The sequence below is a fragment of the Podarcis filfolensis genome (genome assembly GCF_964270895.1).
Source record: "Podarcis filfolensis genome assembly, chromosome: 1".
Lineage (NCBI taxonomy): Eukaryota > Metazoa > Chordata > Lepidosauria > Squamata > Lacertidae > Podarcis > Podarcis filfolensis.
The window spans coordinates 21,719,637-21,743,086 of NC_139604.1; positions in this window are offsets into that span (position 1 = coordinate 21,719,637).

Genomic DNA, 23,450 nt, shown 5'->3' on the forward strand with positions numbered 1-23,450 from the left:
GATTTATCTTATACATTCAAATAATTATTTATCGGCAGTCTTTTTAAGCACAGCCCACTCAAGGCGGTTTACACTGCATAAAGACACAGCATAAAAAATTATGACAGATGAGGCATTCATATTCATTTGAAAACATACACTGCTCAAAACAAAATTCCTGCAGACATACAGAACCAGTGCTTTCCCCCCCTGGGGTACGCAGGGGTACACATACCCCTAAACATTTTGTGAACCTAAATTTGGCGTCATTGAGGGGCAGTATTTCAATATGAGTAGGAAAATGAGAGTATCCCTAAACATTTTTTTAAATAAAAAAAGCACTCTACAGAGCTATTCGGAGACAGATTGCTTTCCTAACAAGGACGGCCTTCTTTGGGAGAAAGTACCTGAAATAAACAGGTTTTTAATAAACTCACAGAAATATTCACAGTGTTGGGGCCAAACACACCTCTTAGCCAATGTGAGTGTGGGAACATGTAGCAGCCAAGATTACATGTAGTTCCACTCTTGGGACTGAGCTAGACGAGACATGGGAGATCTGTGATCCAACTCTCCTGGTATTGCTTTCTTTTGTTAAAAGCTGCTGTAGAAGGGTGATGGCTGATTGGGGTTTAGGCTATGGTGCTGGGGGAGGTGGAGCAGGGGAGCTGAACTCTTTCTGAGCTGTTTTCCCAACAGAGATTGCATTCAACGTTGCTGTTGGAGCTGTGCAACAGATCCTAGATCCTGAACCAAATCAGGCTAGGAATCAGCTGGATCAGTCTGAGTCAGCCTTGATTGCACCAGGTCAGATCCGGTGCCCCCAGAGCAATCTAGGACTGTCAAAAGGGGGCAGGCAGGCTGCCCAGGGGAGAGGGGAGAGAGAAGGAGACAAGCAGGCAACCTGTGTGCATCTCCTTCTCCCCCATCTGATTTAAACATATGTTGGGTGGGTGGGGGGTCAGGAGACACATTTCTCCTTCTACACCCTGCTATGATTCTGCAAGGCTCCCTCATCAGCAGCGATAGAGTTAGGGCAGTTCAAGCAGTTCCCCCACACAAGGTGTTGAGCTGAGAGGCCGCAACATTGGGAAGATCTATAACTGAGAAAATCCACTGTGGGGTGCCAAATTTTGGCCTCGCCCAGGGTGACATATTACAAAAGATTACCAAAGTCCATTCCCGCACATCAGTTTGAGCTGCAGAACACTGTGACAGAAACCAGAGCACAAGGAAATGCCGTTTACCTTCCTGCCACAGTGGTACCCATTTATCTATTTGCACTGGTGTGCTTTCGAACTGCTAGGTTGGCTGGAGCTGGGACTGAGCAATGGGAGCTGACCCCGTCATGGGGATTCGAACTGCCGACCTTCTGATTGGCAAGCCCAAGAGGCTCAGTGGTTTACACCACAGCGCCACCACTATTAACTTGGGCGGAGGACAGAAAGATACCCATGTTATACCTGTAGACATTCCTCCAAATTGCATTAATGAATTATTTGCTGGAAGGAAAGAAACTGGACTTTGCAGAATAAACTTTCCCACAAGCTGGGACTAATCCTTTTCCGTTGATTTAGTAAATTAAAATGAATCACAGTGCAATCATTTACAGTGACATATCTTTTCTTATGTCTTCCTCAGACTCCACTTTGTTCACTAACAAACTCTGGCATTTGCCACGGAAGTTTAGCCCCAATTGAAACAATGCTGCTACGACGTTTAATGTCACAAACAAACATTATCCATGGGCATTTTGAAAAAACAAAAAAAAAATTTTTCTTTCCATTTTTTTTTTATTATTTTTTTTGTTTTGACTATGGCAGACCAACACGGCTACCTATCTGTAACTGGAACCATGGGCATTTTGGTATGTTTTCTGAGTTGGGATGACTGTATCTTGCCAAAAAATGAGCAAAAAAGGAGACCAAAGATGGGGGTGGGCTGGGGGAACCACTCAGCAACCAGAATGAAAAAAATATTATTCAATGGTTAAAAATAACAGGCATTCTTTGGGAATCCGTATATGCAGAATGATGATCAGATTGTGTAACCGTTGTGGGTGGCAGAATGTATTGCTATTCCTTGCATCTTTGGGAAATGATGATCCTTGCACTTTCTCTCTAAGGGCTTCTCTGAGCCATCAGTATATTTTCATTCTTCCAACAGGTCCTCGGAACCTGGTATCAAGAGAGGTCAAAGACAAAAGCCTTCAAATCGCCTTGCCTTCCTGCCTGTCGCAGTGGAGATAGCCGCAATGCTATTCCCCCATTCATTTGAATGCTGTAGTCGCCCAGACACACCAAGGGGTTGTAGGGTTGTTATTTATTTTGGTGTTTTCGCAGCAGCTAATATTTTAGGGAAACCAAGTTATTTTCCTAGCTACTGCCTTGAAAATTCACCAAATTCCAAGAGGAACGAAGACTTCCTATAACTGAGTAAGGGAGAAAATGCCTAAAGTAGCATGGAGGACTTAGGTTGAATGGAAATGAATGTGTGCTATTTTCAAGTGTGCATCAGTCATTACTGCCACACACAAAGGATACTGTGCTGGAAGGAGTTACGTATTTGTGGCAGATAGACTCACAAACTACAGGATCAAGCTGGTTTAATAGCCATTCCCTTTCCCGAGGGAAGCTGGGGAAATGTAATTTGGAACAGGAGGCAACTAGAGATCCCTCACAGAGAGTTTTCAGAACCTTGGATTCCTTAGCATGTTGTTTTATCTTATTTTAAGTATCTTTACTCCCCCTTTTGTTTAGTTTTTTAGGCTGCTGCCTACAATCCTGTTAAAATTATCCGTCTGCTCGCATACAAAGTTAAGCAGCGCTAAGAATAAATCTAAGAAACAAAAAGAACAGCATTAATGAATTTTTATCACATAAAAGCCAACATCAAACAAAAATCAGAGGCTGCCAAAGATCTGGCTCAATATATTAATTTTAAAGGACATTATATAATTTGGGCATTACTAATGAGAATACTCTTTTCCTCAGAACCCCCTCACCCCCCAAAAATATTTGTTATGATTCTAGATGAAGAATGTTTCTGAAAAAATATTCAAGAGAAAGATTCTTCTTACTTTTGCCCTTTCTCTCACCATATCCAGTGTAACACAGACATTGAATTATGAATTCTCACAGGTAGATTTGAGTTCCTGCAACTGTGGACTGGAGAAGTAATGAAACCAGTGCCTTCTTATCAGCCTTTCTGAATACCCTTGACCAGGTTGCTGAAGCAAGTCAATGAGAAAACTCTCCTAAGGCAGTACACTGATTCAGGAAAATTCCTCAGTACCATGTGCAGCCTCATCTTTAGCATGTTTACATGTGAGTAGGTCCTCCTGATCTCGTCCAGAGGATTGCAATTACCATAAGGAAGACAGATATCAAGTACAGTTGTATCTTGGTTGTCAAATGCCTTGGTACTCGTCCATTTTGGCTCCAGAATGGTGCAAACCCGGAGGTGAGTGTTCCGGTTTGCAAACGTTCTTTGGAAGTCGAACGTCCAATGTGGCTTCCATGGCTTCCGATTGAGTGCAGGAGCTTCCTGCAGCCAATCAGAAGCCGCGCCTTGGTTTTTGAACATTTTCGGAAGTCGAACGGACTTCTGGAACAGATTCCGTTTGACAACCAAGGTACAAGTGTACCTTAAGAAACATGATAGATTAGTTTTTCACTAACATGAAAAACTATTTCTGTATGTGACAACGGTGGCCAGAGTTTTGATAGCTCAAGGATGGAAACATCAAGATCTGCTGACAACCGAGGAATGGCAAACAAAGATGGTAGAGTACGCAGAATTAGCCAGGCTGACGGGACGAATTCGTGAGCAGGATGACCAGACGTTACAAAAAGACTGGAAGTAATTTATAACTTACCTTGAGAAACACTGTTTACATATAAGAACACTGGCAGGTCTGAGATAAACCTTACAACGTATAATTGATGGAGCATTCCATATGAGATTATAGAAAGAACCATGTATAGATATGAACAGTATGCTGATATAAATCAATGTGTAAATATTATAGTGTGGAAACAAGAAAACCAGAAGAGGGGTAGAGGGAAGTGGCAATCCAGAGAGTTTTAGGTTACTAATATTGTAAGAATGTATAAATATATAATATGAAAATCAATAAAAACATTTGCAAAAAAAGAAACCATGATAGACTGTTTCAACGTCATTCAATACCAGAGGATATCACTGTTTGTTAATTAATTGTACACGGATGTGCCTGCTTCCTAATTTTACCTTGAAAAGATGACTGTCAAAATGAGATGGGACCTATTTATACATGTGCATAAGCATGCCGGAATGTCATATATATCAGTTTTTGAATGGTTTCTAACTTCCTTGACTAGGCAGACAGACTAGCGCATGATCATGCTACAGGTAGGAAACTCCACTGGGTCCTAACACTACGCATGGTGACTTAGAACCTCATGCTACTGTGAACAATGGAGCTTATTCCCAGGTCAGTGTGTATAGCATTGTAACTTGAGCCTTTACAACTCTGCTTTGGGGTAAGCACGTTGTGGTGGAAGCGCATTGAAATTTATGGAACTTAACGTCCAAGTCGAAAGGAATAGAGCCATATTCCCCACCCCTAGGCAGGGGCGCCATGTAGATGAGGCAAAGGATGGTTCTCACTGCCATTTACAGTATTTCAAACCATGTGCATGTGTTTATGCTTCAGGGGTGCCTACACCTTTGCCCTACAAACTGGTTCTACACCTTTCCTAGCTGAAAGTCGCCCATTCTACTGAGATCTGAATCGCTGTGGCTGTTTCCAAGTCAAGGAAGTGCAAACTTTTCCTTTGCCTCCAATTTATAATTGCTTAATTTGCAATAATTGATTTGCCTTCATTTAGCTCAAGATCAAGTAACTCATCTTAATATGTGTAATTTGCCTAATTTGTTTAATGTATCTAATTCATCTTTGCAAAAATGAACATGAAGCTGACAGAAATCTACTTAGCTATATCCAGGATCTCTGCAGTTATGGCTAGAAGTAGCAATAGGTTATTAACCAACCAACAAGGGACAATAGAAAGTTCATGATTTTTCTCTTTGTTTTCATAGTGGTTTAATGGTGGTACGTCATTAATTTGTAAATGAAATATAGCTGTCCAGCAAACAGTGTGAAGAAAAAATATAGATGAGGATTTGCCTATGGATATTTGTTCATTAAAACATTCTTTCAAGGATCTTGCTAAGTTAAACATCATTTAAGACAGAAAAGCCTCGAGATATTGTTAGACTTCAACACCGATCAGCTCCAACCAGAATGGCCAGTGATCAGCGATGATGGGAAATGGAGTCCAACATCTGGAGGGCCTGACTTAAGATGAAGAATCTGCTCAAACATCTGAAAGAGCTGTGAAGAAGAAGAAGAGTTTGGATTTGATATCTCGCTTTATCACTACCCAAAGGAGTCTCAAAGCGGCTTACAATCTCCTTTCCCTTCCTCCCCCACAACAAACACTCTGTGAGGTGAGTGGGGCTGAGAGACTTCAGAGAAGTGTAAGTAGCCCAAGGTCACCCAGCAGCTGCATGTGGAGGAGCGGGGAAGTGAACCCGGTTCCCCAGATTGCGAGTCTATCGCTCTTAACCACTACACCACACTGGCTCTCTGAAACAGCACCAAATAGGAGATTCTGGAGAGCAACCGTTTCTGGCTGGGTTGAATGTCTTTCATATCTCTTTCCCATTCCATGGTTGCCATATTGCTAACCAGCACTGGGCTGGAGAACATTGGAGGAGAACAGGGCTAGATCTACACTGAGCTATTTTAACATAATTTAGAACGATATTAGGTATGTCGTTCTAAAATGTCACAGGGCATACTTGTTAATTAAAATGTATTTTTACCTTGTCCCCCACCCCCCATCAAATGTAAGTAATATCCGGCCGCACCATTTTCCAAAATGCAGTTTCTTTTGCTGTTACTGGTTGCTCTGCTCCATCCTCTGGTGTCATATTTTAATTCTCCCTCCTTCCGTGTCCTTTGTTATCTGTGGGAGGAAAAACTGGACACCGCTCCTCAAATACCATTGCGGGGGAGGGGGCGGTCAGAGTTGCAGTAAAAAAGAAAAAAAAGGCAAAACATTACATAGGGACATTAGAGCAGCGTTTCACCGATATAGCAGCATAAAACGATAAAAAATTAAGTGATAAAAAAGACAAGGTAATAACTCATTAAGAACGTAAAAAGTAGGACGTCATGTGTCCATCTGCATTATGAAAACCATTACTTAACCCTTCCTTAATGTTAAAAACCATGAGTGTAGATCTGCCCTAGTATTGTTTTTTATCAACTCCATCTAGTGAGAAGACTTTACTGCTTAAAAACTAATAACTGCAGTTCTTGACTTTGGCAACCTGCCCTCATGGGCTAGCTCAGGCAGTAGAGCACAAGCTGGTTATCTCATGGTCATGGGTTTGAACCCCACATTGGATAAAAGATTCCTGCTTTGTAGGGGGTTGGAGTAGATGATCCTCGTGGTCCCTTAGGTAAAGGTAAAGGGACCTCTGACCATTAGGTCCAGTCGTGACCGACTCTGGGGTTGCGGCCCTCATCTCGCTTTATTGGCCAAGGGAGCCAGCGTACAGCTTCCGGGTCATGTAGCCAGCATGACTAAGCCGCTTCTGGCGAACCAGAGCAGCGCATGGAAACGCCGTTCACCTTCCCGCTGGAGCGGTACCTATTTATCTACTGGCATGCTTTCGAACTGCTAGGTGGGCAGGAGCTGGGACCGAACAACGGGAGCTCACCCCGTCGCGGGGATTCAAACCGCTGACCTTCTGATTGGCAAGCCCTAGGCTCTGTGGTTTAACCCACAGTGCCACCCGCGTCCCACTTCGTGGTCCCTTAAAGCACCACAATTCTATGATTCTTTGATTCTGTGAAGAACAGCCTACAGTAATACTCTGCACATGGCAAGGGTGCGGATCCTTTTCAGCACATGCCCCCTTGACTACACCCTTTGGTAACCCTTCAAGGCTTGTCTCTTATGGCCTGACTTCCACCTCTCAAAAGGCCCTCTTGATTATTCCACCAATACACCAGTTTTGCAAAGCCTGAGACATTTTGTTCCTCATGCAAAGGACATGGTTCTCCGTCTCGTCTCCGTATGTGGAAGCTGCCTAGAGTGGCAGGTAAATCTTGCTTCCGTATTGGCAAATAGTATGGGGGGTGGGAGCTGCCCCTGCTGCCACTCACCATTTGCCACCTTAGGCAACTGCCTCACTCTGCCTAATGGTAGGGCCGATCCCGGCAGCAAGGATAGGTAGGGAAAATATATTTCAAATATTTTCACTCGCAGCCCACATTTGCTCGTTTTAATAAAACTGACAAGAAACGGAGGTGGCCAGGGCTAGTCTCGCCACGCAGCAGGGCAAAACAAATTGCTTCAAGTGGCATTACGATGTGTAGATAAGAAAGAGAGAGGAAGGCAAGAACTGGTGCCTAATTGGCACAGCAAGGTTTTTTTTTAAAGGTGGAAGCACTGTTTAGACTCTGCTTCAGGTAATAAACACATTGACGGCCAGTACTAGAGATGGCGACTGTGAAAATATAATGTGGAAACAAAAATGGGGTTGTGAATGAGGGCTTGGACGACTGATAAATTGGTATTTACTGTATTAAGTTCCGGCTATCATACAGATGTGTGCCCACACACACAGTAATTATTCCCATTTAGCAATTACATACACACACAACTTCTCCTTCGTTCTCATTTTTGGCGGTTTTCTTTGAAATCCGCAGGGGTTTGTGACTGATACCAGTGAAAGCAGGCCCGACCCTATCAAATAAAGTTGGCATCTCCGCGCAGTATAGCTCGCTTCCAAGGCAACTGCAGTCAACATTTCCATTTAAACTAATAAAAACAAATGCCACCAACCTAGGAAGCCCACCAAATATCTGTATCTATTAGGTGACAATTATTCCTCTCGCAAGACTGACAACAAAATTAATAGAATTCATTTCAAAAGTGATGAGAAAGCTCATTGTTCTCATTACTCCGTGTAACGCTCTCTTATCTTCAGGGAACCAGTTAAAAACAAAGCATAATGACATTTTATTTTATTTAAAGTAGGAAAACACCCACCATGCTGTAGGGGTTTTAGAAGCTATGTGCCAAGTCACAGCCTGAAGCCAGTATTTACAGGCAAGTTATAAAGCTCATGAAAAGGCTCTCCCTTTTCCTTTTATAGCTGAAATTATGACAGAACACCAGCCCTGGTTGCTACTATTTGCTTCCTCAATTAGTCAGTCATATCAAATTGACTAATTGTGTGACACACACACACATACGCCTGCATTGTATTGCGCCAAAATCGTACATCTTAACAAGGTATTTCATGCTGCTGATATTCCAAGCAAGCTATTCTTGGCCCTTTTACTTCTTTGTGGTTTCAAAGAGGGAAGAGTTATTGGGCCTTTCTAATTATATGAATATTTGGCAGCGCTGTTTGGATTCTTTCTGTTTTCTCTTCCCCCCCCCCCTTTGCCAGTTCCCCCCCCCTCTGTGTTTTTGACAATACAGGAGTTCCTGGTGTGCTCAGTCTACTTTGAAGAAGACGTGAAGTCCACATGGGGCTACTAGCATGTTTTCCAGAGACTAGTTTTAGCATCTCTTTAAATTCTTTCAATAAAATTTCTATTCCTGTTCAAGTGTGTGCTGGTAATGTTTAGAGAGAAACATCCTGCCAGGGGACTGAAATAAATAAAAGACAGGACACTAGTAACTTAAAAGCACATCATTTTACTTCTGTTTCCCTCCAGACCCCCATGTTTGCAATCATGTATGTTCAAGTGGTGGGGGTACAAGTATATTATTATTCCCATTGTACGATCTTGGTGGTAAATACAATTTTTCTGAAATGCTCTGTGTATGTGTGTGTTCTGGAAAGAGGCACATTGTGATCCGAATAGCATTTTGTCATTTTTGACTCATATTTTTAAGTGGACTTACCCTACCACCAATCTCTTTAACATTTCTTCGGTTATTCTAACAGCGTTTTACGAATGAGCTTGCTAGGGCCAAGCATCCTGTTTACTCTACATTTCGAAAAGTTTTTTGTTTGCTTGCTATACATTAGGATACCTCTGGAGATTTTGGAACGAATTTTTGGCCGACAGTTCCTGAGATCAAGGAGCAGGTTCTTGTCTCTGTTTGGATACACTTGGGTGCCATTTTGAATCAAGATGGCAGAATGAACTTTTCAAAACTGCACTGATTTTTGCGGGGGGGGGGGGCTTTTTTTGTAGAATTTCTGAGCAATTCTGGGTACAAGGCTGCTAGCTTCCAACACAATATGCCAGTGTTTCCCAAAGTGGGTGATAATGCCCTCTGGGGGCACTGGAATGATCCAGGGGGCCAGTAGTAGCGCCTTGGGTGCAGTTGGGTGGCATTGAATAAAAATCAGGGGGCAGTAGAAGCATAAAAAAGAAGATGAAATATACTCAGAGTCGAGTGTGGATTTCATGCTCTTTATTCAGCTCATAGTAGTGAGGAATAGAAGTTCCCCCAGAATGTCTGCTTTATATACATTATTTACACAATGGGCCCCACGTGATTGGTTAATTCCGGGATTCTCCTGTAGGCCAATCAGGTTGCGGATTCACTTCCACCTGGAGCTGGATTGGGTGGCTCCTGTGGACCAATTGGACTGCTGCATTCTGAATCCTATTGTTCTACGACCAATCAGACTGCTGCATTCTGAATCCTATTGTTCTAGGACCAATCAGACTGCTGCATTTTGGATCCTATTCAACTCAGTACATAACAGAAGAGAAGACATTTTTGAAAGACATTTAATTGCCCACTCTTCAATACAAAGAATCTTAGAGTGGCTCACAGTATAATTCTGTACTTAGATTTTTCTTCCCCTTGCAGAGTAGCCTAAATATCTTCCTTTATTTTGCTAATTTTCCGCCCACCAGTGTTCAACCTTCCATAATTAGAGCTGCAGCCCACAAAGGGTTTAAGCACAACTTGTTCCTTTAATGTCAACAACAACAACAACAATCTTTATTACAGTCCAGAGACCCAACAAATCGTTACAAAGCAATACACAATTCATACAGCCTACCTCCAAGTTAAACAAGCATTTTGTTCAGAAGATAGGGATCATTGGTTCTTGCAACCACCGATAAAAACTTTGCCACTGCTAATGTTCTAGCATTTGTCCGGTCTTCCAATAGGAACCTGACATAGTGAGCCTCTGATTTTCCCGGGAAAGGTACCAGCAAGGGTAGTATCAGTTCAGCCCTGGCTTGCTCATATTTTGCACAGTGCAACAAAATATGTTTTATGGAATCAATGTCTTGAGCACACGAGCAAAGTCTGTCCTGGTAGGGAACTCCTCTCAACCTGCCATCCAACACTGCAGAATAATGTCAATATTATTATTTTGGAATTAGATCACACCCGCCAACATTTCTCTGATGAAAATTGGGACGTCCCATTCCATAACGATAATTTTACTATTTATACCTCACACATCTTACTGGGTTGCCCCAGCCACTCTGGGCAGCTTCCAACATATATAAAAACATAATATAACATTAAACATTTTTTAAAAAACCCTTCTCTATACAGGATTGCCTTCAGATGACGCGGAGGGTCAGATAACTCCATACCCGCCAACATTTCTCCAATGAAAATAGGGACATCCTAAGGAAAAGTGGGACATTCCAGGATCAAATCAGAAACTGGGATGGCTTCTCTAAATCAGGGACGTCCCTGGAAAATAGGGGCACTTGGCGGCTCTGTTAGATGTGTATTGTACACCTAGTTTGTAAGGTTTTTTTAAAAAACAACAGCAACAACAACAACATATCACCCATTCTTTTCATTAACATTTAAATAGTGGGAGAGCACGCAGAAACTAGTTTATCATTTAAATAGTGGGTGAGCACACAAAAACTCGTTTGCAGGCTGATTTCAAGTGGATTACAGCGGGGCCAGAATAATAATTTCATTTTGTCTCGGATTGATGAGCTTTCGGTATTAATTTTGTAAAGAAGGGGTAGGGAGAGAGGGTAAAACACAAAGGCTGGTTTGCACACTGAAAAATAAGGAAGAAGAGAAGCAGAATGACAGACATACTGGATGCAGATAATGTGTACAGTGGTACCTCGAGATAAGAACTTAATTCGTTCTGGAGGTCCGTTCTTAACCTGAGGTACCACTTTAGCTAATGGGGCCTCCTGCTGCCGCCGCACCACTGTTGCGTGATTTCTGTTCTCATCCTGAAGCAAAGTTCTTAACCCAAGGCACTATTTCTGGGTTAGTGGAGTCTGTAACCTGAAGCGTCTGTAACCGGAGGTACCACTGTATTAAAAAGTGGGTCCCATATGGCAGATTGAAGTCAAAGCTGGGTTAGTCCCCAACCGATATAGGATACAACAGATTGCTCCCCACCCTTTTCATCCATTGAGCTGTAGGTTTATAGAATTATTTAGTTCCTGTTTGCATGATACCCTTTAGAAAATAGAAAACAAATCTGGCTGAGGAGAAGAAATCGCTGCTTTTTTCTTCCTCCTCAGTTTTGTTTACTTCCATCCCTTTGTAGGGATTGCTTTTTTCCTGGTACTTGGTGGCGAAAAGGCATCAGCAATGAATTTAGTATGTCTGATGAGATTACATTAGAGCACAGCAGCTGCAGCTATCTCCCAACAATGTCCTGACAGAGCGAACCCTTAATGCAGACATTTGTGCTTGTTCAGCAGTGCAAGGCCTCCACTCCCACCCACCCCACCCCCACCCGCCAGCCACCAATGTTTTATTTTCTCCTCTCAAAATGGACGGCATCCTTTCAGGACTGACCTGATGTCTTGGTGCTCTGAGATTTGACTCAACCAGATCTGACCAAACCAGCAACACTTACAATTAGACTGCAGTCTCTTGAGTGCATTAAGATCTACAACCTACCGTGGCTCCATTAGTCTGTTGAGCCACTAGAGTGGCCCTGATTGAAATTACCATTTTGATGCTCTGACCTTCAAATCTATTAATAAAATAGAAAACCACCTATCTAGTTGTCCTCTTTTCCTGCAGCAGCGAAACAATGCCTTGCCAACTGCTGGGGGGCGGGGAACGTTGAAAACTGCAGGCATTCCACAATAAAATATCATGTGTGATAAAATAAATAAAATGTATTTTTTAAAAAGGATCTGGCAGAACAGACCCTGCTTTCCCAATACAAATAGGCAAGCATGCAATCTATTCCCCGGTGGTTGGTAGCATTTACTTAATCAAAGAAAGAGAGACTACTGTAACACAACACAGAGAGTGTTCCATCTTTCCTGTGAAACGCAGTATAGTTTTAATTATTTATTCTAGCCCTGGTAGTGTGGTATCACAAAGTAGTGAGTAAGCCTTCCTGGTGACCAGAACCCCTCCTGACTTTAAGGGGAAACGACACCAATATTCAGAGAGGGGTGGAGGCGGTTGGTGATGAAGAGAAAAAAGTGGAAATGCACCAGAGAGCAAAGGAAGGAAGGAAGAGTAGGTACATGGAACAAAGGAGACCTCCGAGTGCACAAGCCTTTTAATTAAAATATTGAGTTCCACAATATTAATATACAATTAGAGTTTGTACACCCAGTATATGGGCTATGATAAAGTGAAGGCTCTATGTGGCTGGATATTTCCTTGGTAGTGTTATGAGTTTGGGTAGGGAGTGGGCTGTATGCCGAGAGCCTTCTAGCTCCGGGATCCAGCAGGTGTTAAAATATAAACCTGATGAGGCGATCACCTGGGTGACGGGCCATTAAGGGGTACAAAGGAAGTAGATTCAGGGCTTTTTCTCAGCTGGAACTCACCGGAAGTCAGTTCCAGCACCTCTCAGGTGGGCGCCATTGCCATTATAAGAGAACAAGGGAGGTGTACATGTTGAGTTTGGCACTTCTTTTTCTAGAAAAATAGCACTGAGTAGATCTGTTCCTCTTAATGGCCCATCGCCCAGGTGATTGCTTCATCAGGAAGCTAGCCTGGCTTATATTTTAATACTTGCTGGTTGCTGGAAATGACATAAGACCAGAGTGGGGAATGGAGTTATATGAACCATAAGCGGAAAGAAAAGCAACAGGCTGGAAAGGCAGAGAGAGAGAGAGAGAGAGAGAGAGAGAGAGAGAGAGAGAGAGATCTGATTTATATTTGAATCCAAGGTTCAATTCATTTGGGCACCTTCATCTGCCCCAGTTGCAACAAAACATGTCTCTTCTACATTGGTTTCTACAGCCACTGAAGGCATTGCAACCTTCCAACAGCTTGACCTTAGCCCCAAAGGCACACTCCTCCATGGTCTCCCAAGACAGATGGATGCCAACAATGAACCCAAGGTTGCAGCTATGGGGAAAACAAGACCGTTCTGGGGTGTTAAATCTGTGAACCCTTCCATCATAGGTTCAGTTGTATATATGTGTAAATAAAGCATATATCATAAAAACTCCTGTTTCCACTGTGTCTCATTCCAAAGGAAACACAAACCCTGGGTAAGTGAGGGACAGTCTCACTAAGTAGACTTGTGCAATCCTAGATATTTACTTAGAAGGTAGTAACTTCGTGGGGGCTTACTCTCAGGTAAGTGGGCTAAGGACTGCAGCTGTACTACAGAGAATTGCATAGATGTGAAATATTAACAAAGTTTTAAAATGTTACTATGCGTAACCACAGTTGTGCTATACTTTACAGAACACTTCATGATAGGATATTATTCGTTGAACATTTTCATCATTCAAATCCAAGCATATGGTTGGTTTTTTCATGGTATCTGGCAAATGCTTTTATTACTTTGGGAAAAAACCATTACGGAATTGGACTCTATAAATCTGATGTGTAGATAGAATTTTAATACTTGGTATATATTATATATGCAATGCATAAATAATTAATTTTGAACGCTGTTCCAAAGATTCAAATTATGGACGTGCAAACAACAAAATGCTCCAAATGAACAAGTAAATGGTGGTGAAACAATTCTTTGTAGAGACAGGAAAATGCTGATTTCAAAAGGCAACGTCCACTTCAAGTTCATTATGGGCCTCTGGGCCACAGCAACAGAGATTTCAGCCAGAATATGTTGATTCCAAGATGGTTAGTGGGAGATAATGCTTGGAAAGTTTTGCTCTCCTTAGAATATTTAGCAAATACCCCACCCCCAAATTTCACTGCTTGTGAGCAGCTGGAGAATTTCAAGAGGCCATTTTTGCTCAGCCCTGAAAAAAGTATAGGTTGAGAAATGGTTTTTCTTTATACAGGAATGATGAGGTGAGGTACAACACTCCATCACCATCACTTCAAACAATGTGTAAACTCGGTTCTGCCCAGTGCTATTTTTCTCAAAAAAGAGGTGCCAGAACTCACCATGAACACCTCCCTTGTTCTCTTATAATGGCAATGGCGCCCACCTGAGAGGTGCCGGAACTGAGTTCTGGCGAATTCCAGCTGAAAAATACCCCCGACTGTGCCAAAGCCATTCCTGCAGTGAACAGGGAGTGGGAGGTGTGGCAAACGTGTGGCTCTAGTGTAACCTCATTCTTATATCCCTCTATTATTTAGCATGTGGTGTAGCATGTTAACAGTGACATCTAAATTGGCCACAAGTTCATAAGTCTATTGGCTTGCCTAGTGTGTGATCTGTGGCCCTTGACTGATAAAGGAATCAGCAGGAATAAGCACTGGCTCTGGAGCGCTGAGAGCTACAAAAATATCACTCCTCATGCCTCTGTGTTGCCACTTCTTGGTGAAGCCAGAGAACACCAGCAGGAGACTGGCAGGTTTATATGCATCACGGTGTTGATATATTGCAGGGTATCGGGTTACAGTTAGGATTTGATGGTGTCACTCTGGTTGCTACGTTATGGTAATTTGAGTCATGGGATTTGGATGATGTTGTGTTAAGGTATTCATCATTTAATCTTTTGATTGTGAACTGCTTTTTTTGGGGGGGACTCTGGGCTTGAAGAGCAGCATAAAAGTAATAAGAATACTATTAATAATGCAGCAACAACAGCAGTAATGCCTAATACAGTCGTACCTTGGAAGCTGAATGGAATCCGTTCTGGAAGTCCTTTCAACTTTCAAAAAGTTCAGAAACCAAAGCGCGGCTTCTGATTGGCTGCAGGAAGCTCCTGCAGCCAATTGGAAGCCGCGGAAGCCCTCTCGGACGTTCGGCTTCCAAAAAAAATGTTCGGAAACTGGAACACTCACTTCTGGGTTTCGATTGTTTGGTAGCCAGAATGTACGAGTATCAAGGCGTTCAACAACCAAGGTATGGCGGTACTACTAATAATTGGCCATGAGGTGTTAGAATGCAATGGCAGCCCTTACATCTTGCCTACTCTGCTAGTTCTTGCAATAAGCAAATCAGTGTTGTTTTAGCAATGTGTATGTCAATCAACACCATAAAGAAGGCTGATCGCCGAAGAATTGATGCTTTTGAATTATGGTGCTGGAGGAGACTCTTGAGAGTCCCATGGACTGCAAGACGATCAAACCTATCCATTCTGAAGGAAATCAGCCCTGAGTGCTCACTGGAAGGACAGATCCTGAAGCTGAGGCTCCAATACTTTGGCCACCTCATGAGAAGAGAAGACTTCCTGGAAAAGACCCTGATGTTGGGAAAGATGGAGGGCACAAGGAGAAGGGGACGACAGAGGACGAGATGGTTGGACAGTGTTCTCGAAGCTACCAGCATGAGTTTGACCAAACTGCGCGAGGCAGTGGAAGACAGGAGTGCCTGGCGTGCTCTGGTCCATGGGATCATGAAGAGTCGGACACGACTAAACGACTAAACAACAACAACAACAACAACAACAACAACAACAACAAATGTGTATGTCAACTTAGCATCAGTGGTCCTCCAGTGACATCTTTCCAGGATTACTAGACCAAATTACTAGGGTTAATTTATTGTACAATGCCTTACATATCTTCATATTTGCAGCAGTTTTACTCGCAACTAAGAAATACCTTCTGTGGCATGGTCTATTGGAAAAGTTGCTCTTTGAAAAGTGCTCAAAACACACTCACTGAGATTACCCCCTGTATAATGTGTAATAAAATTCAGTTGTAATATTGCAGCACAAGAGTACATCTGTGGGAACGATTTATTACCTCAAATTCCAAGCCAGTTCCCCTTGTTCATCTTATATGCAAAGCACCAGCATTTGACACTCCCTTGCAGACGTACCTGACGGCATGCAATATTACTCACAACTTAACAAGTTCTTGTTTTGTCACTTCTGTGGCAGCTTTGTTTATGTGATTAAGTATATGCAATGGAAAGGTAGTCCTCTATTTCTCTGTCTGTCTCCCATCAGGTTTTCGGGAGGTCCATCATAATTAAAGGGATGCTTATAGATCCCCACACAACTCCATTGGATAGGGAACAGTAGCAATTACGGGCTGAACATTAGCTTTGAGCTGGGCAATGCCACTTAAATGCTTTCATCATTAAGAGCATCATATTGGATCAGATCAGTGGTCCATCTAATTCAGCATCTTGTTTCCCACAGCGGCCAATCAGGTGCCTCTGGGAAGCTCATAAGCAGGACATAAAGCACAGCAGCCCTCCCTTGTTTGACTCCATCTTGTGATCCTCAGAGAAATTACTTTTGAACTTATGAAGCTGAACTTACGATATTTGGACTAATTCTATGTGTGCTGCTCTTATTAGCCACAAAAAGAACCACTGACCTTTCAGTAGCATCATACTTTTTCAAATAAGACCTAAAGAATGTCCTCAGAAATTCAAGTAAGAAAAAAAACATACCTATCAAATATTTCACATTTTTAAAGCCAAATGTAGCCACTGAGACTGGCACAAGGGAGAGAGGCATCTTTAACCCTTTACTATATACTTCCCCCTGCCCTACTTGGTGTACAGTGTACTTTGTTGTGTACAGTGGCTGGCAGAAGGACTGCCTCTACTGGTATGTCCCACCTTAAGGCCTGCAAATAATACCTTGAAGATCCCAGCCCCCAGGGAGATTAGACTGGCCTCGACCAGAGCCAGGGCCTTTTCGGCCATGGCCCCGGCCTGGTGGAACGCTCTCTCACAAGAGACCAGGGCCCTGAGGGATTTGACATCTTTCTGCTGGGCCTGCAAGACGGAGTTGTTCCACCAGGCCTTTGGTCGGGGTTCAGTCTGATTCTTTTCTTTCTGTATAAGAACAAGTATTAAAGAGGCGTCTTAGCCCACTCACAGGTCCTTTATAAGAACAGTGGTAACAGTTGGTCCTGGAGAATATTAACCACTCTCAATTTTACCCATGGATTGCCATCTGTCCAGATTTTAATTTGCTCTGAACTAATTTTAAGATGTATTTTAATTAATTGATCACCTGTTTTTATGTTCTTTAAATACTGCGTTAGTTTTATGATGTTAGCCTCCCTGAGCCCGGCTCCGGCCGGGGAGAGTGGGGTACAAATAAAATTTATTATTATTATTATTATTATTCAAGGTCTCAGGCACAGCTCAGTCTCAACCCTGCTACCCAAGATCCATTTAACTGGAGGTAACGCAGACTGAATCGGGGCCCTTCCGCATGCCAAGGACACACCCTGCCACTGAGCTAGGGTGCCGTCACTGCCGTTCTGCTTAGCTTTCCTAGCTAGTGGCCTATCTGTCATGAATTTGTCCATCTTTATTCTTAAAAATTCATCAAAATAGAGGCAACAATGATCCCAAATCCCATAAGTTAACTGGTAGGAAGACAGTGCAATTTGCGCAAGTCTCTAAGACCATGGTCTATGTACAGCACCACATTAAGTTCAGTGAAGTGCTTTGACACACCTCTTCTTGATTGCAGCTTTACGACTGAAAACTTGTGTTGCTTTTTAAAGGACAAAGCCAATCCTGGTAAGTCATTGATGGTAACCTCATGGGATCCCAATCACCACCTGCTGATGGCAGGTTGTCATGACAGAACAATAATATGCCTTTCATTGAGGCGTGCTGGACGAGATGGGTCTTCAGACATTGAGGGCCATTTTACCACATAGCACAAGCACACACTGATATTATTACGGGCAAGTTTTGTGCGATAGCTGCCATTATAGTGCAATTCGTTTTGTGGTTCATGGCTACTGAGAGCTGTGATGTCTGGCTTTCAGCCCCTGAAAACAGTTCTATCAAACAAGCGCACATTATGCTATCAAGAACGCCCATAAAATCATGTTGTTCCATATCAACACTAAATATTTAACACAAATACACCACACTTTTGCCATTTATAAGTATTAAATGGTGTAAAATAGAGCAAAAGAGCAAAACCCTAGAAAGCAGCAAAGAAACAAGGAACAAGGAAAAGGTAGACTCATTTGCCAAGAGCTGTGCCGCTTGGGTATTTGTTACCTCTGTAGTTGAGGGACTCTCTTGTTAGAATCTGCAATGGGCCTGTGTTGGTTTTCTCTGGCAGGTTTTGTACATAACAGCAAGTTTCTGGACCTTGTTAGTTCGTTCAGGGCAAAAAAGTCATGCTTTGGTGCAGTTGCCCCAGCAGGACGATAAAAGATGATGGTTGGTAATTACATCAGTTTTGCACTGCTGAGCAGATGTTCTTGCAGATAGATTCTGGCTGGCATATACAGACCATCACCAGTGAATCTCATGGTGCTGCTGGAGGGCTGCTGCAAGCTCACTCGTAATAAAGATTATGAGCAGAAGTGAGAGCATCCCATGAAAACATCGCTGCTCCTTTGAAATGATGCAGTTGCTTCACTACAGCTGGAAAGATGACTAACGAGATTAGTGAAAAGTCAAAGTCAGAATAATGTGATTATGGGGGGTAAGGGAGAAAGCACACAAGGTCTAAACTCACAGAAGACATAGTGGACCTAGCTGGCATACAATACGCAAAAATTCTTTTGCATATTTGAAATGGCTCAAACACTCAGTATTGTATATTTATGGGAAAGTAGGCATTTAAACAATGCTACTAAGTCTGCAGTGCAGTATTGATCTCTCTGTTTGCCAAATTAAAAACAACACTCTGGATGCAATGTAGCCCCGAATCTGAAGATCTGCTTCAGTTAGGAGTTTATTATAATCCAACTGGATGATTTCTGACTTTGGTTTACTCCGTGAAGAAGTCCCTCCAAAGAATATATGCAAAAATATATCAGGATGCAAATTCTACATAGATTTTGCAGGAAGGATTCATGGGAAAGAACCAGGGACAGATTCTGATATAGTAACATTCGTTCTTCACAAAGTTGTACAGTGGTACCTCTGGTTACGTACTTAATTCGTTCCAGAGGTCCATTCTTAACCTGAAACTGTTCTTAACCTGAAGCACCACTTTAGCTAATGGGGCCTCCTGCTGCCGCCGCGCCGCCTGAACACGATTTCCGTTCTCATCCTGAAGCAAAGTTCTTAACCCGAGGTACTATTTCTGGGTTAGCGGGGTCTGTAACCTGAAGCATATGTAACCTGAAGCGTATGTAACCCGAGGTACCACTGTACCTCTGATGGAATACGTGGGAGTAATCTTATGTCAGCAGCATGCAAGACCCATGAGGCTTGAAAGACCAGCCCATGTGATCACATCTGAGCAAGAACTCTTCCTGGTAAAATCCATGGAAATGTCGGAGGTTCAACCCAATGGAAGAAAAAAGCAACAGCAGCATGTCATCAGAACTGATATTTTTATTGCTGAAGCTTTTAATGTTGACAAAAGGGTGGGCTACGTTTGACCCATAAAGCATATAAGAAATTGCTATGGGATGGTCAACGCATGCCACCCGATATCGCCATAAACTGGTTTTTTTTTGAAAAATAATCTCATCCCCAACTTACTCTATAGATTCTAGAAGAAAAGCCTGAGCAATGTGGTGCCCATGTGACTTCCTGATGCAACAGGAAGTTGTTCTTTTCCGGCATGCTCTTTTCTGTGTATGGGTTTGGGTTGCTCTCATTCCTGTTCCAGTTCCCCATATTGGCTCTGTTCTTGTACTCTCCTGCCTTGTGTCTCTCTTGGCTCTCAACCCGCTGTGGTTTCTAATCTCAGTTACAGGCTGTTCTTCGCTTCCAATTAACTCTCCCACCTGGCTCTGCACCATCTTGGCTTGGCTTACCTGCACCATTGCTTCCTGTGTTAAAGGCCTCTTGGTTGGATTGTGAACCCAGCTCTGAATCTGACACATTCTAAACTGCAACAGGAACAGTTCAGTTTCCACAGGCACAACGAAACGCTTAGCCATTGACTTCTTTCCCTCACCAATTCTCTGCTGCCACCCAACGCATCTCTTAACCATCATGCAACTCAGGCAACAATCTGCTGGAAGCGATGAACTCTACCTCCGCTTGTCAAAGGAGTGGATATCTATCCAGCTGAGTTATGGTTCCATGGATGCAGATGAATGTTTCATGAGTTCTGTGATGTGGTTGAGAGATCCCCTGATTTGTAGCAGAGAATATGGGGGAGCAGTAAGGGGGAGAATTTGTTGGCAAGGTTATGTGCAGCAACTGTGAAAACCTTAATAGCATTCCCCCTTCTTGTTGGTGTTTGGCTTAAGGCATGTGTGTATGTGTGAATTAAAAAAATAAGGTGCCATAAAGGGTGTTGTGTTTGTGTGTTTGTGAGGGCATTCAATTTGTTACCAGCACATGCGGTCACTGTTCAAAGATCAGTCCCCTTCACACCTAACCAATCCCCTTACTTTATTCCATCGTATAAATAAATCCTTCTTCTCTCCCCAACATGTTGAGGCTTGAAAACAATGGCCTGTCTTCACATCAACATTTGACTTCTGCTTCGTCTGTGCCACAAGCAATCAGTGTGCTTTGTGAATGAAGGGATTTATTGACAAGGAACATTTAAAAAAACAATACATTTGCAATTAGATTAGAATCTGTCCCACTTTATTTTGCCTGCTTGTGAAAATGCTGACTTAATTTTTCTTCTTCACCTTCTTTGCTTGGGCCGGATGACTGTTTCTAATAAAAGACACAAGTCTGTCCAAATTGGCAGGGTTTGCTTGCTGAAGAGAAGCTGATGTGTTGATTTTGCAGATCCCATTCCAAAACAGGAATGAAAGAACAATGAGGAATGGCGGCTTACCTGTATCTAAAGGTGAGGGTAGATTATTGTTGTTGCTTTTTCTAGAGAGTTGGAAGGCAGTTAGGAAGAGGGAGCATTGGTCATGGTGTGTAAATCTACCCCAATGTCATTTTTGGTAAATAGGTAAGGCAAGCTTTTATATTGGCTGTTTCCACTCACCCAACCCCTTTTTCCTGGAATTGCCATCCTCGCTTCACTCCGTTCCATGGAGGTTGAGATTTTCAGGGTTCTTGTGCAATACAACAAATACAAATTTCTTGTTTCCACGTCCTGAACATTTAATGCTTTCCTGTCAATTGTCGTTGGCGGATTAGTAAGCCCCTTTATTGCCCCTTAAATAGAATCTCTTAATTGCCCCCATATCAGTTTCTGCAGGGATGGAAGGAAGGCTTCAGTTTTCTTCCTCTTCATATTCCCCGCCCCCCAGTGAAATACCTCTATTTCACTAAAAAAAGACAAAAAAGCAAGGAACCCTCCTGTCCACACAAGAATACAAAGCACTATTGTGGCAGCTAAAATAAAACTATTCAGATGAAAATTAAGAGATTATTCATGAATCCTCCAGTTAACAGGAATGCTACAAAACAGGCATAATAGAAGCGTTTTAAAAATTTAACTGTGGAAATGAGCTCTGCAAAAGGGATTCGGATAAACCAGGGGTCAGCAACCTTTTTCAGCCATGGGCTGGTCCACCATCCCTCAGACCATGTGGTGGGCCGGACTATATTTTGAAGGAAAAAAATGAACGAATTATTATGCCCCACAAATAACCCAGAGATGCATTTTAAATAAAAGCACACATTCTACTCATGTAAAAACACCAGGCAGGCCCCACAAATAACTCAGAGATGCATTTTAAATAAAAGGACACATTCTACTCATGTAAAAACACCAGGGAGGCCCCACAGATAACCCAGAGATGCATTTTAAATCAAAGGACACATTCTACTCATGTGTCCTTTTATTTAAAACACACTGATTCCCAGACTGTCTGTGGTCCAGACTGAGAAGGCGAGTGGGCTGCATTCGGCCCCTGGGCCTTTGGTTGCCTACCCCTGGGATAAACATTATAGAAGGGTCTTGTCCATTGGGCAAGGGAATTTCTGAATAATATAGCACTCTCTTAAATACTGTACGGATCTACCACTTCAGTACAAGATCAATTTTAATTTTGTAGAGTAGGCTAGTTTCTTCACTCTTGCACATCACTCTGTGGTCTCTATCTGGGCAAACAAGAAGCATTATCAGAGTTTAAGTTGCCGTCAGGCAAAAAACACTCTGGGGTGTTTTGGAATGGTGTGTGATCTCAGGAGAGTCCCGCAGGTCAGACTGAGAGCTGCATTTGGAGGGCCAGATTTGGCCCCTTGTGCCTGAGTTTCCCCAACCACTGGCAACTGCAGCTCTCTCAAAGATCTCAGCTGGAGGTATTTCTCAGCTTGCTTTTGCTTCCCAGAACAAAGGATGCCTGAGATTACATTGAGGGCTTTGTGTGCAAAAGAACATGAGAAGAGCCTGCATTATCAGACTAGCATCTTGTTCTCACAGTGGCTGACCAGATGATGATGAAGAAGAGTTTGGATTTGATATCCCACTTTATCTTCAGAGAAGTGTGACTAGCCCAAGGTCACCCAGCAGCTGCATGTGGAGGAACGGAGACGCGAACCCGGTTCCCCAGATTACGAGTCTACCACTCTTAACCACTACACCACACTGGCTCCACAGATTCCTGTGGAAAGCAAAGCACAGCATGTGAAGTCTCCTACAAAAGCATAGATTGGAACAGGAAATAAAAGCTGGGAGCCCCAAGTGGCATGGCCAGTGTGAATTAACTGTTACCACTTTCTAAGGCCACGTGACCAACCTCTGTAAGGCTGCAGCCTCAGTTTCCTTTTTGGCAGCCTGTGCTGTAATTACAGAAAAAAAACACAAATGCAACTTATTTGGATATTGAGGTTTGCTGGTTAAGTGATTCGATAAGAATCATTTGTATGATTAAATGGTGGAAAGTAAAGTGCTTTCCCCGTGAACCTATGGCGCACGGAACTCATTACCCAGAAGCGTTGCATATTAGTGGAAGCAAATTAGCATTCAAACACTTTCTGGAGTGGCTGCTAATCACAAGCTGTTAATTACTGTCATTAGGTTAGACAGCTGAGGAGAGTAACCGGAGGAATCATTCTCATGATCTTGGTATTTGAAAGTGATCTCCACCCATAATAAAAAAACACACACGTGTCAGACGTACAGAAATTGCAAATTGCCGAACTTGCTGACGCAGTCGAAAATTCCGCTGACTATAAGTAGTGTAGTGATGGATGCATTCTTGACACAGTTTCAGTGTTTGGGCCTGGAAATAATGAGTATCAATGTCCTAGCAGGGGAATATGCAACG